Source organism: Chamaea fasciata, unplaced genomic scaffold (genome assembly GCF_029207755.1).
Source record: "Chamaea fasciata isolate MVZ Bird 193981 ecotype frontalis unplaced genomic scaffold, bChaFas1.0.hap1 SCAF_3, whole genome shotgun sequence".
Classification (NCBI taxonomy): domain Eukaryota; kingdom Metazoa; phylum Chordata; class Aves; order Passeriformes; family Sylviidae; genus Chamaea; species Chamaea fasciata.
In genome coordinates this window covers 103612746-103626783 of record NW_027094088.1, presented here as the reverse complement: position 1 = coordinate 103626783, position 14038 = coordinate 103612746, and the positions used below count along the sequence as shown (strand labels likewise).

Here is a 14038-nt window from a genome sequence, read left to right as displayed (position 1 = left end):
TTTCCAAGTTAAGACACACAAAACCTCCAGCAGCAACAAAGCTCTGCTAAGGGGAAGAAGAGTCTCAGGAGACAAAGTTTTTGGTGCCGCCAAAACCCGCACTGGTTTAATGCACAGCCATTTGCACTGAGTGATAAAATATTTTGGTGTAACATTTGACTGAAACCTGCTCCATCAGAGGAGCTTTCTGCCCTCTCTACCACCACCACCACCACTACATTAGCATTATTGTTTCACCAGCTAGAAGGACAGGAAGGTAATCAGGAGCAGTCAACATCAGCAGATCACACACCGCCAGCTCAAGTGCTTTTGATGAAGAAATGAGTGTCTGTGCAGATAACATGTAATACACTCTGACTTCTGTAAAACTGTTGACACCCTCCCACACAGTGTTTTGATGTGTAGGCTAAGGAAATACTGGCTAGACAAACTGTCTTCAAGATGGGTTGAATACTGGCCAAGGCACCTCATTCTAATTAGTGTCTCAGTATCAGTTTGGCAGCCAGCAACAAGCAGAGCAGCCTGGTAGCTGATAGTAGGACTGGTGCTCTTCATCACCTTTTGCCATGACCTGGATAACGAGACAGAAGCCACCCTTGTCAAATGTGTAGACAATACTTAATTAAGCAGAAAAGGTAGGGTTTGACACACTCTACAGCTGAAGTTTGAAGTTGAAGAGACCCTAACAAACTTGAAGATTAATCTTAAGAGAAATCTCACAAAATTCAGCCAGAATAAATGCAAAGGTTTATACCTGGGGCAAGCACAAATCAGTGAGTAAACTGTCTGAACAGAAGCCTTTTTGAAAAGGACATTTGGCATTTGGGAATATCAGACTAATGGACACAAGGGTGCTCTGGTCACAAGCACAGAAAACTGCATAATGGACCACATTAGGAGCAATGTGGCCAGAGGAAGGCCAGATGAAGCTGCCCTGCCTTTCAGCAGTGATGTGGAGGCAAAGGGATGATTTAACAGCAGGCTACAACTCTTTGAAGGAAAGCTGTAAAGGCAATGGGACCAAACTACTCTCAGGAGTAGGAGATGGTTTAACAAAGGGCAAGAGGAAAGTGCTGCAGCTCGGGAGGCTCACCTTGAACATCAGGACTTCAATAGGATAGCAGTGTAACACTGGAACCCATGTCTGGGTGGAAGGTCTGTCCTCGGAGGGTTTCAAGAATCAGCTAGACTTGGCCTCAGCTGGTCAGATCTTCTGTTGTTGTAGTCCTGTTTTAATCAAGATACTGTTCTAGATGAACTCCAGAGAGGTTCCCTTATTTCCTTGATCCTCTGATTCACTATTTTTCTTCCCCTCCCCTTCAACGTATTAGGAAGGTCAAATAAAAGTTCAGAAAAAAATTCCCCTCAGAATATGAAGCCATGTAAAAATGACCTCAGTATACTCTTTTAATACAGGCAGAAATCTTTTAAAATGTAATTTGAAAATAACGGGAGGACACAGGTGCGTGAAGTGGATCACCAAGATAGTGTGACTTGTTAAACCCTTATTGCTTAAGACAATACATAGCAGACAATGGATTTCACATGATTACTTTATTCTATATCCTTTACAGCAATGACAATGAGCAATCTAAATCCCTTCCTCCCTTCCTTCCTGGCAAGATCTTCACTCATCAGTTCAGTATGCAAAGAATGGGAATCACCATGACTTATTGGGAATGATTTCAGCAAACCGAAGTCCTTCAGGCACTCTGTTTTGTGAGAGAAGGTAGCAGAGTAAAAGTCTGGTCACAATCTGGAATTTAGGTCCAATATTTTGGACCATTTTACTCAGAATTTGAGTATGACTAAAAATTACACTGTTCTTTTCTTTGATTATAGATCCATTGAAATTCTCTGTTACGAGGGAAAAAACCAAAACATATGAGTGTGCTGAGCAGATATCTTGTAATCTCAACTCACTACTAGTGAAACTCCACTGACCAGACAAATGTCACCAGGATATTTACCCTAAATCAGTAACTTGCCAGAAACACAATTTCCCACAGCCTTGGCAGCAGTTAAGCATTACTTGTTAAGATACATGCAAGATAAAATTAACGTGGTGGGAAACACTACCTACATACGATTTCCCAAGTAGACAGATAATAAACAACACAGTGAAACAGGAACCACCAGAGATGTTTGCTCAAACAGAGAATTGGAAGTTGTTAATACAGAGATTCTGAAAATGGGCAGTTCTGGCCTCTGGAGAGACTTTTTTCAGTCTGTGTGGCCCTTGGAATATTTTGATCCAAGAGGAGTTCCCTTGGAAGAGATCCTTGGAAAATATTTCCCTTTGATCTCTGGTGTATTACTCCTCCTTTGCAGCCAGCCAAAGTTTAAAACTAACTTGACTCCCCTTTGACTGATACCACTTCTACAGTCAGATACAGAATTAGTATAGCAGGGAACAGAAAGACTCCAAGAAGCACTGCAAATAATCAAAACACTGCTCATCTTGGGCAGTGGTAAAATGAAAATTTTGGATATGTCCGGAAGAGACTTGTTTCATCAGCATCAGATGCTTAGACAGACATAGGCTATGGGGAGAATCATAAATGAGTGTAGAACCCACAGATGCACAGAAGACAATGCAACCAGATCAACTCATACCACCTGGGAATCTGGGCTCTGAAGACTGAAGTCATAACAATGGAACTAAAAATAAGTTCCCACAAACTGGCCCACACGTCAGCACTGTATCTTGCCTTAGTGAAGCTGGAGATCTGCTACTAATACAGGCTTCTCTGCCCTAAATCATATATTTTGACAGCTCATAAAATATGGAAACTCTAACACTCAATATTCCCCACTCTCTCATGATTACTGCTCAGGGACAGACTCTTTATATCAAACAGAAACTTAAAGACTGTGGCATGTTATCAAAACCATAATGAAATCTTATGCAAGCACAGTAATCAGAGAGGGCTATTTGTCAAGACATACTGTAGAGAAAAACAAAATCCCACAGTAGAAACAGGAGTGCTTGCTCTGCTGAGAGATCCTGTGAAAATGAAATGAAGCTCTTTTTTTCTTCCTCCTTAATCAAAACTCAGTATGAAAACAAAAACCTTACCAAATAACTTTTGCTGATAAAAAAGAAATGTTGGCTGGAAAGGAGTAGTGCATAATTTATACCGAAATAACATTAAAAGGGGGATTGTTCACATAGATCTTTCTGAGTGTGTGATCAAAAATTTTGTCCCTGTGGGGAGTTCATGTTACTGCCACTACTGGGTTGAGGCAGGATTTTACTCTCTCTGTGAGACAGACAAAACCTGGGAAGCTGCTCGGGAACGAAGGTGTGGGCAGATCTGATATCACTTAGGAAGTCCCTGGTGAGGGCATGCCTGTGTTTTGACCCCACCTGCTGCCAGAGGTTACCAGTTCTATCCACAAAATATCTGTAGAGTTTTAAACTTGACTCATTGCTTAATGAAGAGAAGCGCTGGAGGGGAAGTTACATGCTCTGGGATCTCCTGGCCTCTGATTTGTGAGCCAGTGGCCTACTCTGTAAATCAGGAATAACGTTATTAAGTTACTTAAATGGACTGTTGGGATGTTAATTACCCAGCACATTTGCAGTCAGTTTGCCCTTCTGAAAATTAAGCCACTTGGCTGTCTAAATGATGCTTAACTCTGAGTGCAAAGTTCAAAGCTTCAGCTTAAATGTCCCCATTCTCAGCTCCACAGGCTTTCATTGTACCATTGTATTTTCAAATACCATCCCATTTCTAGAAGAGGAGGGCATGGTTAGGTCAGGATTTTGTTTCAACCAGAGATCTGTACAGAAGATCTTAAAAGAAACAGTGCTATCTAGTGTTATTGTTTGCACAGTTGCACAAGCACTGAATTACTGGCTGTGTATGTAAATGCTGATGAGTACAGGGCAGATGGGGTGTTTGGCTACAGGGGTATAACAGAATACTTAGTTTTTGATCATAAATACAATCTATTATTGTGGCAGAGCAATGCAAGGTTGGTACCTGTCAACAAGACAGCTGGAGACCTCTTTTTCACTGATAAATGTTGAGTGCAGCTGTGCTTGGCACATGCTTAGGCTGTAAACAGGAGCTATGGCTTTAACATCATTCTGATTTTTCCTCTCCTGATAATTGCTGCTTCCACTTCCTCAGAAGTGGTGCCCCGGTGGAATCCTGAAATCTATTCAAACCCGGAGAACAAATTAGCTCCTAGAGCTGCCTGGCCTTGTAGGCACTTGAATTCAGTAATTGATCTGTATTAGTTGAAAGAATTATAAGTCCTTAATTTTGGTTATATTTAGACCCTGAGTAGTTGCTTCATTGGTGGACAACCACAGACACAGCAGGGCTTTTCATGTTCTTCATGGTAACACCCAATTTTTGCAGCAGCCCACACTCCAGTGAGGAAGTGGATATGATTATTTCCTAGAATGGCATGATGGTCTCATGGTCAGGGCACTTGCCAGTGCTGCAATTCCATTATCTATGACTAATTTGTGACTGCAGGACTCCTATTTCTCAGATTTCAGGGTGACATGGAAAATGTGACAGCTGGAATTAGACCCTCCCAGTTCCAAGAGATGTGCACTGTAGGAAGAAAGCAATCACACCTAGAATGAAGTACTCAGTATTTTCTATTTGTTCCTGCCCCATGATACTCTTTAATTTTGCCAAATTTAACTATGTGACCAAGAATAATCTGAAATATTAACATGAAAAGAGAAAATTTAAGACTCAAAATACTGTAAGATAGCAGGTGTCAGACAGAATCCACATTTTTAATTCAGAGCACTGTGGACAGGAAATATGTTGATAGGAAAGGTCTTCACCTTCATTTTTTTCTATCTAAAAATGTAAACATTAATAGTTAGCAAAAAGGAGCATAAGAAAAGGATAAGTAGAAAAAAACCTTTTGACTTCCCTGCAGAACCTTAAACGTGAGACAGCTAGAAACATCTTCCTGACTCATTGTCCTAAATCCATATCTGTTCTCTTTTCCTTGATAAATCTTTTATTTGTTTTACCCTTCCCCACACTAAACTTTATGACCAGTGGTGCTCTTTCTTCATATCAGCTCCTGATTTTTACCTTTTACCTGCCAGTTGTATAATCCTTCACAGCTTATTTCATGTCTCCATCTGTTACTCTGGATGCCTTACCAAAGAGCAGCACTGCTTTAAGCCAAAATTCTAAAGGCAATTTATCTACAATGACAAAGTAGAGGTGAAGCTGAAAGGTAAATAGATCTTTGCTGTTGTTTGAGGGTTTGTTTTCTTAAAGCACATGATTCATATATGTTATCAAAGCTCTAGGACTTGTTACAATTCTTTCACCATGTATCAGGGGTGCATCTAGGAGGGCTTTGAGGTAAGTTTTGAACTCATTCTGCCTGACGCCTATAACAACCCCAAGTGAGTCAGATGCAGATTCAGCGTGCAACTGTAACTAGTGCTGCTGATTTGGAGCTGAATTGAACAGTTCAGCTGGCTTGAATCACCCACAAATGGACCCATGAGACTTATTTGGCCTGCTGTGGGTATCCACAGCATTACTGTCAGCATCTGAGTCAACCTTCTACACTGTTTTTAGAATCACTGGGGAGATAAAATCTCCCTTTGGAGACCCTGTCTTTCTCAACTGAATGCAAAGGAAGCCTGTGCAGTTCTATGTCCAATTTTCTAGGCTCAGATAACAGTTCCTGGATGTGGATATGAAAGTAACTGGCATCAAATAGTTACACAGCTGGACCTCCATTTATAAACCTTTTGCTCAGAGCAGTCATCTGCTGATGGCAAGCTAGAAAACTTACAAGCATTTCCTTCACCCTGGTGTGTAGTGCATTTTGAGCGTCCAGCAAAGCACAGACATGGCTCTGGCAGCCACTGTAACACTGGCAATTCCATCACCCTTGGAAGTTATGGTAAACTTTCTAACAGCGCACTCTTCCTGCTGTGAGGTGGGTGGATATTATATCACCACCCTATTAACAGTATGTGATACATAAAAGGTACCTAATACTTAGGTATTAAAACTGCAATTAAATTTCCATACTATTGAGTAACTCTCATAGAAACCATTTTAAAAGATGTACATATTTATCTCTCCAAATAATTAAATTATATCCTCCAGTGGTGCCCAATGAAATATTATCTATAAATCTGGAAATATTATTTCCTTTAAAATTTTCCTTCATAGTGTTTTATTGATCTCTTTCTTGTCATTGCACCACTATGAAACATCTGTGTTTTTCCTTCAGCTCTCTATCAGTTCCCATTTGAAAAGTCTGTAAATTCTATGCTCCTCTAAAATCTATAGATAATTGATTCCAGGAGTGTGTGTCCACAGCAAACTGTGTAGCTGCAGTTCCACTTCATTTAACAATGTACAGTTCTTTGTTAGGTAGAGATGAAAGAATATGATTTTATTAAGTTTTATTTGCCAGATTGGAAAAGAATGGGCTTGTTTTATTAAAAAGAAAAAAAAAAAAAAAAGGAAAGCCAAATGTTTTTCTAATAGAATATAGAGTGAAAAAGGAGGTAAAACAAAACTAAAAGCAATTTATATATATCTTGAAGTAATTTTCAATCAACAACAGTCTTAATATATACTGCATTCAAAATATTTTTATCATTACCATAGAATAGTCTCATTACCAAACAACATACAATAAGGGAGAAAAAGTCTTAGGAAATGCAGAAGTAAACAAGTATTTGCTACAATGTGCGGTTCAGGAAAAAAAAAAAAGAGTTGGATGGAAAATAAAAAGCGAGGTTATGTTTAAGTCTGTGTTACACTTCCGTGCCTCTGACTTCATGCATTTGATCAACTTTGAGTCAGTGATTGTGTCCATCAGAGCTACCAATTAACATGTGCCAGTGTCTGCAGGATCAGATGTTGCCTATGTAGAGGATGCTGAAATTCTGGGAGCAGGGAAGCACCTGATGCCTCAAGCACAATCAGGACATCATTTCTGTAAACATATGGTCTTTGTACACCTATGTGAGGGTGATACCTCAGTGGCACTGGGTTCAGAATGCTCTGAACCATCCTAAAGGGCTTTTTTTTTTTTTTCCTAAATTAAGAGAAAACATTTCCACAATTGTTTAAAGATCTTTTCTGAAAGTGTTTGAAAAACAGTTGAGATGAAAAGATGAAATAGAAAAATCAAAACAGGATGTCCTGGAATGTAGCTGCCAATAGCAGCTTTGTTTTGGAATGGAGAACTTCTCATCTTTTCTGTGGTTCTTTATTGCTTCTGTTTTAGGTTTTGGGAGGCCGGGGCACTTCTTTCTGCTTGAAAGCTTGGTAAAGATGAAAAGCAGAGTCCAGCCTTTCTTCGCTGTAAATTAAGTGGGTTGAGAATGTGCAATCATCTAAAAAATTTGACACTGATGTGTACCATGGAGCAACTTAAATAATTTTGGATATTGACTCCAATAAAGTTAATTTAGCTAGTTTATTATTCTGTGTGACAAAACAGCATAATCCCTGATACTCCTTTATTTTATAAAGTCAGTTTTTTAGCTCTGGTTTCTGGCTTAATATGAGGTTCATGTTCATAGTGTGTAGAGTTTAAAAATTGGACTAATTATTGTAGAATGGGGCATTATAATTAGAGCAGATTACAGCTGCTTGCCCAAGAGTTTTAAAATACATAAACAACAAAAAAAACAAACACTTAAATAAATCCTGACAAAGTGCAAGTGCTTGGACAACAAATTATTTTTTGCAATTTTGTGTTGAAAATTCTAAGTAATATGAAGAAAGTACACACTTTGAAATGAAAATTTTGACATTTTGTATTTCTTTGTATTGAAATTACTTCTTAAGCCATTTTTCAAATAGCTCAAAATTCAAGATTTAAATGATTATTCAATTTTATCTAACAAGTGTTCAAGAGTGAATATGAAAGAATCATTATTTAATTTTTCTTATAATCAAAGAAATATCCCATTTTCAGATTAAAAAATATCCAAGAAGAGGAATTTTCTTACATTCTTTTCATAGACCTCCAACCTCTTCAAAAAACTCAAAGTGAACATCAAACCAAGGCCAATAAATTTTTTTATGAAATGTGCTGTGAAAACAAAAATGATGTTAACTTTGTCATAACTTGGTCTGTCAGTGTGCCAGGATGAAAACGGTTTCATTTAATGCCCAACAAAAGTGGTCTTGTTTTATTTTTTCCCCAGTTTTGTTTTTTTTCATCGAGAAAAAACAGTTTTTATTGTCTTTGGTTTACTTTTTATTTTTATTTTAATTTTTATTTTTATTTTCGTTAAGCAGAATGTTAAGACACCCGGTTTTGGAGCATGTTTAACATCTCTATCTATTGTCAGTATTTTCCATGTACCTTGCTTTTATTTTTCTCAATAAAATTGGCAGACAAAAGCATAATTTTGCCAAAACTGGAGATAACCACACTTCATTAAGTCGACTGGGTATTGCTACTTAATGTAAGTAATCATATTTGACATGTTCTACTGCAATACTGTTTCTGTATCTCAGGCTAATTTTCACAGTATTCTTTGGGGTTTTTTTGAGCAAAAAAAAAAAAAAGGAAATAGAAGTCTGTATTAATTCCTTCTCATTTTAGAAATATAACATGGAGTACTTATGGTATATATGCTTTAGGATCACAGTTTCCCTGAGTTCTGTCTACAGTAAAAGAAGATAGACAGGAGCCACCAGAGGGAGGTTGAGCCCATAGAAGGCCTAAACCAAAGTAGCATATAAAACAGAAAAGTGTTTCTGGAAGGGAATATTGAAGAGAGGAAAAAAAAAACAAAAACAAAAACAAAAACAAAAACAAAAAAAAACCCAAAAAAAAAAAAAAAAAAAAACCAAAAAAAAAAACCAAAAAAAAAAAAAAAAACCACACGCCACCACAAACAAGACAAAAGAAAAAACAAACATACCAAAAATTGACATTAATTTGTGATATAAATCTTTGGTTCATGTACAGTTTCATCACTGTGTCCTCATCTCTAAGAGATTGTTGCAACCTATTAAGAGAGAGACAAGAAAGATAAAGATGGACACTGAAGTGGAAATATTTTCACCAAAAAGCCATGAAATTTGGCTTAGAGTTTTCTGCCTGAGGAAGATCTTGCAGAAATGTGTACAATTATGTCCCTCAACAAAGTTGAACTTGGAGGACATGGTCCCTGTGCTTCATTTTTTATAAGAGGGGATTTTACCAAATGAGATGAACCCATGGCAGACATGAAAAAAAAAAGCAGGGGTATGTAACAATAAGAAATAAAATATCAGAAGTCATTGCAATGTGAAGCAGGAGCAGTGTGGAGGAAATCAGGCATTCTCATGGCATAAAAATAATTCAAAGCCTGCTCTAGATATGGGGCTCTCGACAGTGAGGATGTTTGGCCTGACTCACTCTTATCCTCCTTGATTTGCTTTTCTGAATAGGTTTCTGTGGCCCACCGCTGAAGGGCATAGGAAGCTTTAACTCTGGCTCAGTAATATTCAGTAATGTTTCTAAAGGTGATGGGGAGGTCTTAAAACACTGCCTTGCCTCACTTAGAAAATCTGTGGTGCAGCCAGGCAACTCACTCCAAGTCTATAGCTAGCAACCAAAGACATCCATCATGTCTGAACAATTTTTTTTTTTTTTTTTTTTTTTTTTTTTTTTTTTCTTATACAGCTTTTTCCTGGGGAGCATGGAAAGAAAGCATCTGCAGTCACTTGGAGAATTTGGTCTCCTGCATGGCCATATGAGACACTTCAGTCAGCTTGTGGGCACAAACATAATTTCTGAATTTCATGTGTATATATCTATGTTATCATATTCTTTCACTGTGAAAGCAGTAACTACTGTATGTGGTAAAATGATATATTGTTGTCCGCAAAATGTCTTTGGCAACAGGATGTTCACTAGCCTTGGAATTTTGCCTTGTATAAATATTTTTAATCTACTTCATGTAGGCATATTTTGGCTGCAAAATAAAGGTTTTTGGAGATTAATATATCCAAGCTCAGTTCTGCTTATACATGCTACATACATCAAGGTTTTATTGAACTCTGCATCTAGAAACTTTGCAAAGCAGCTGTTTTTTTTTTTTTTTCCTTTGTTTTTTTTTTTGTTTGGTTGGTTTTTTTTTTTGTTTGTTGGGGTTTTTTTTTGCCTGCTTTACTCAAAGGGGGATTATGACTATATCCTATTTTTATACTCTACAAATGTAGTAATTTAATCTACAGATATATTTTCATTCTTCAGATGTAACCTATTTAAAGCATGTTCAAATTTATAGTCATTGTTTTTCTTGTAAAGAATATTATTGGCCTCTTTTCAAATGTCCACATTTTCCCAAGGCCTGTCTAAATAGTTATTTATCAATGAATAAAGAATATAACAATTTTTTGACAGTATCAAGTACCTTTTAGCTAAATACCTCAAGGCTTTTTTCAACTATTTATTCCTCCTCACCATGCCCTAGGGAGGTATCATCCACTGGTCACTTTTATTGGCACAGTGACTGGGTCTCAGGGAAGCTGCATGCCTGGTTTCAAGTCTGAATCCATCAGTCACAGGCAGAAACACAACCCAAAACTTATTCCCCATCACTGCTCAGTGGAGCAGTGAGTCCTCTTGCTGGTACAACTTCTGCAAGAAGAAATGTAAAGTAAGGCTAAGATGGTTGCTCTGCCCAGCTGCACTTTGCCATTTCTTTGTCGAGGGAGATTTATACATGTACATAAGTGTACACCTTTACCTCATGCAACCATTTAACCAAATTTTGTAGGTTATTTTTCTGTTGCGCTTCAAGTGATGCTGGCTGTCTGAGACTGTCAGCCTTATGCTGGAGGTATAAGTGGGGGTCCCCCACACCCCAGCCCTTGATGCCTGAGCACAGGCAGTCCAAAAGACAGGCTCACTACAAGAAATCAAAACTCCCGCTGGTGGAGGGGTGAAACAATATAACAGAGAGAAGGGTGTTTTCCCAATTCAAATATCAACAGTTCTACTGAGAATACAGGAATAGCTTTCAGATGAACAATGGCCATTCACATCTTTGTCCAATTTCTGCCTCAATCTGGATATGATAAGATGTCTGCAAATGCCAGTTCAAAATACAATTTAACAGCTGCCCAAAGTGCCACTACTTCAAGTCAAACCTCATTTGAGTAAAAAAATGTGTTTCCCACTTCTTACAGAGCTGGAAGTTGCTAGCACTGGTGGTATGTGCTTTTCTTCATGTAGCACTGTATACATTTCAAGTGCAATACAAGTAATATCAATTGAAAGAGACTGTTAGATCTTTTGTTTATACTTGCTACCACATGATTTTTTTCAGAACTTTGCTGGGACAATTAGTCTAGTTCTCCTGTAAGTCTATATCCCATTACAAAGGACCAGACTGTCCTCAGTAGCACAGACATACATATGACATCTTTAACTGGAAATGAAAGGCTGGCACTGACACCATCCTCTGCCCCTTCCAACCTGGCTCCATGGACTTCGTGGTGCGTGAGTGTGAGAATACAGGGGTGTGAGATGGATTCTCTTCCCTCCCACTCTCCTGCCCCCGAATTCAGCAGAGTAGTGAAAGTACCTTTTTCATGCTTTCAGCAAGTTTTTGGCTGAGCTCATTTCCACAGGAAAAAACAGGTGGAGGGGTTGCAGCAGTGACTAGAGGCAGGTTTCTAGACATGCAGAGTAATGCAGCATGAGAAACAGGGCAGAGCTGTTGCTTAGCAGATGACAGTGCCTGTTGGAAATATAGTGGAACCAAGAGATGCTGTATTTAGAGGGGTGAGTCAGTATCTGTCCTCAACTTGACACTGCCATCACTGTTGACTCAAAATCTATGGACTTATGGCCTAATACATCCACTAGCCTGGAAAAAGGAACAAGAGTGACCCATGTCACATTGGAGAGACAGGTATACACTGCATTTTTTTTTCTGTGATAGAGAAACTCAATTCTTCAACTTCTCATGACAAATCTCTTTGTTCATTTTTTAATCTTCTCTCACTGTGTTTATTTTTCTTCATCTTGTGCATATCTCTGTCCTCCTTGAAATCCAGACCTCATCAAGTAATTTTGTCTGAGACCTTATAATTTTTAGTTATCTGCCACAGGTTGTATGAACTTCCTGCAAGAGCATCAGGCTGAGGATTAAGAAGCACAAGAATTGCTGTAGCCCCAGAGTTACCTCCTGCTGGGGAGGTGCAGCAGGGATGCAGATGGGATGCAGAATGGTTGGATTTTGGATCCTGTGGCAGTCTTGCAGCTATACCAATTCTCATATTCAAATGAGCTGTTTGTTTATGGTCCAGAGAATTATTATCTTCCCTTAAGGAATGATATTGAAATTTTTCCTATTCCCCAGGGGCTTGCCCTGCTCTTCCTGCATGGTTTCCCACAAGAGGGGAGTGATCTGGACCATGAAATGGATGCTATTTTATGAATAGTTAGTTTCATGTGTTTACAATGTGTTAATGATAGTAAAGCATAGGAAGTCTTTAAATTAATGCTTTTGCAGACTGAGCCACTGTGTACATAGAGACATTTTTCTTTCTGCCACTGCCCTTTTAGAACACAGTTTTTTCCTCTAAATCATTTTTACCATAACTTCACCATCAATAAGAGCGAACTACAGGCTTCTCCCACAGACATGGAAAATTTCCAAATAGAGACCAGTCTTCAGGAAAAGTAGTTTCCAAGCCTTGCCACAGAATAACTTCTCTTTCCAAAAGGGAGGTTATGATGTCATGTAACCTCATGTGACCATTTCTGGCTTCTAATGATGGCCACTCTTATACACTGGAGACATTGAAAGTAGTGGTGGTAGCACTCCACTTTGATCTCTGCCCTTGTTCCTCCCCACCTCTGTTGTACCACCAGAGATGATGGAAACCATGCCCTCGCACTCCCACTGTGATATTTTGAACTGAAAATCCTTGGTCTTGCCTTACAGACCTTTCTGGATACATTCTTCCTTAGCTTGACTTCACTTACTACCCCCTTCAGAATGTTATAACATTTCATCTTCTACATTTTTATTTATTATGTGACAGTGCTGGCTTTGCTCCTTTGGCTGCGAAGGATACACATTTTGTGTCCCAGGAGTCACCAGGGATCGTGTGAATGTCCCAGTAACAGTGAATGCAAATAGTACATTTAGATTTAAGTACAAAATTGAGGATTAAACTCTTAAGACCTTGCTTTATACTTGCAGTCCTCCAGCTAACATACCAGTGCTCCTGGCTGGAGTCTAGTAGTAAAAAATTCTAGTATTTTGTTCAACAGGAAAAAGACTCAGAATAATATCGTCTTTTTGGTTATACATGTATAATTGATCAGTACATATTTCTGTGGTCTAAGTAGTCATGTTTCACATAATCTGTAATAATTAGCAAAGCCTTGTTGACCTGTAGCAATCTTAGCTGCAAAGCAGAGTGTGTGAATTTCTACTTGAGGAAAATTCACCCTTAATGTAATTCCATTAACTTCATGCCCTTGAGATTTATACAGATATCTACCACTAACATCAAAGGTCTTGGATAATTAAAGTGTAGAATAAAAATTACCCTTTTCCATCCCTTAAAATTCCACTCAGGCCAGAAGGGAAATCCCCTGTGGTTTTATTGTCCCTTCCCATAAGGATAAACAGCCTTCTCTGAGAGCTCTTGTCTTTACCCACTGTGACAGTTAAATGGACACTGCTGGGTTGAAAGTAATGCTCCCAATTCTGATTCTTATTTGCACTAGTATAAATCACTAGTAGCTCCACTGCAGAGAAATGAATTACAATGGAAAAAATATCAGTATAGGTGGGAAGAGACTCTCATATTTATAGCAAAGGAAAGAGCGCTATCTATATCTTACCTATAACCTTTCAGTCTCACAGAAATCTATTTGTTCTTAAAATTTACTTCTCAGTCTTCATGGTCTTTAACTCAGCCTTTAACTCAAAATTTTAATAAATTTACAGAGTTTACATATTTCAATTATATTTTGTTTCTGCCACATAGCCAAAAAAATATTTTTACTAGTTCTGTGACACAGTAAATAATATTCTTTGAAA

The 14038-nt window shown here is 38.3% G+C and overlaps 1 long non-coding RNA gene across 2 annotated transcripts in view; it reads right to left on the bottom strand.

The window, feature by feature from the left end:
• Positions 1-1572: 1572 nt before the first annotated feature.
• Positions 1573-14038, bottom strand: part of LOC136287863 (uncharacterized) — a 29808-nt gene continuing 17342 nt past the window's right edge. The window contains exon 4 of one of the 2 annotated variants that reach the window (XR_010720397.1): positions 1573-1712. This is a non-coding gene — a long non-coding RNA (uncharacterized lncRNA). Of the gene's footprint in view, positions 1713-8911; positions 8993-14038 lie in introns of those variants that run through there. The other variant, XR_010720396.1, reaches the window with a different exon arrangement.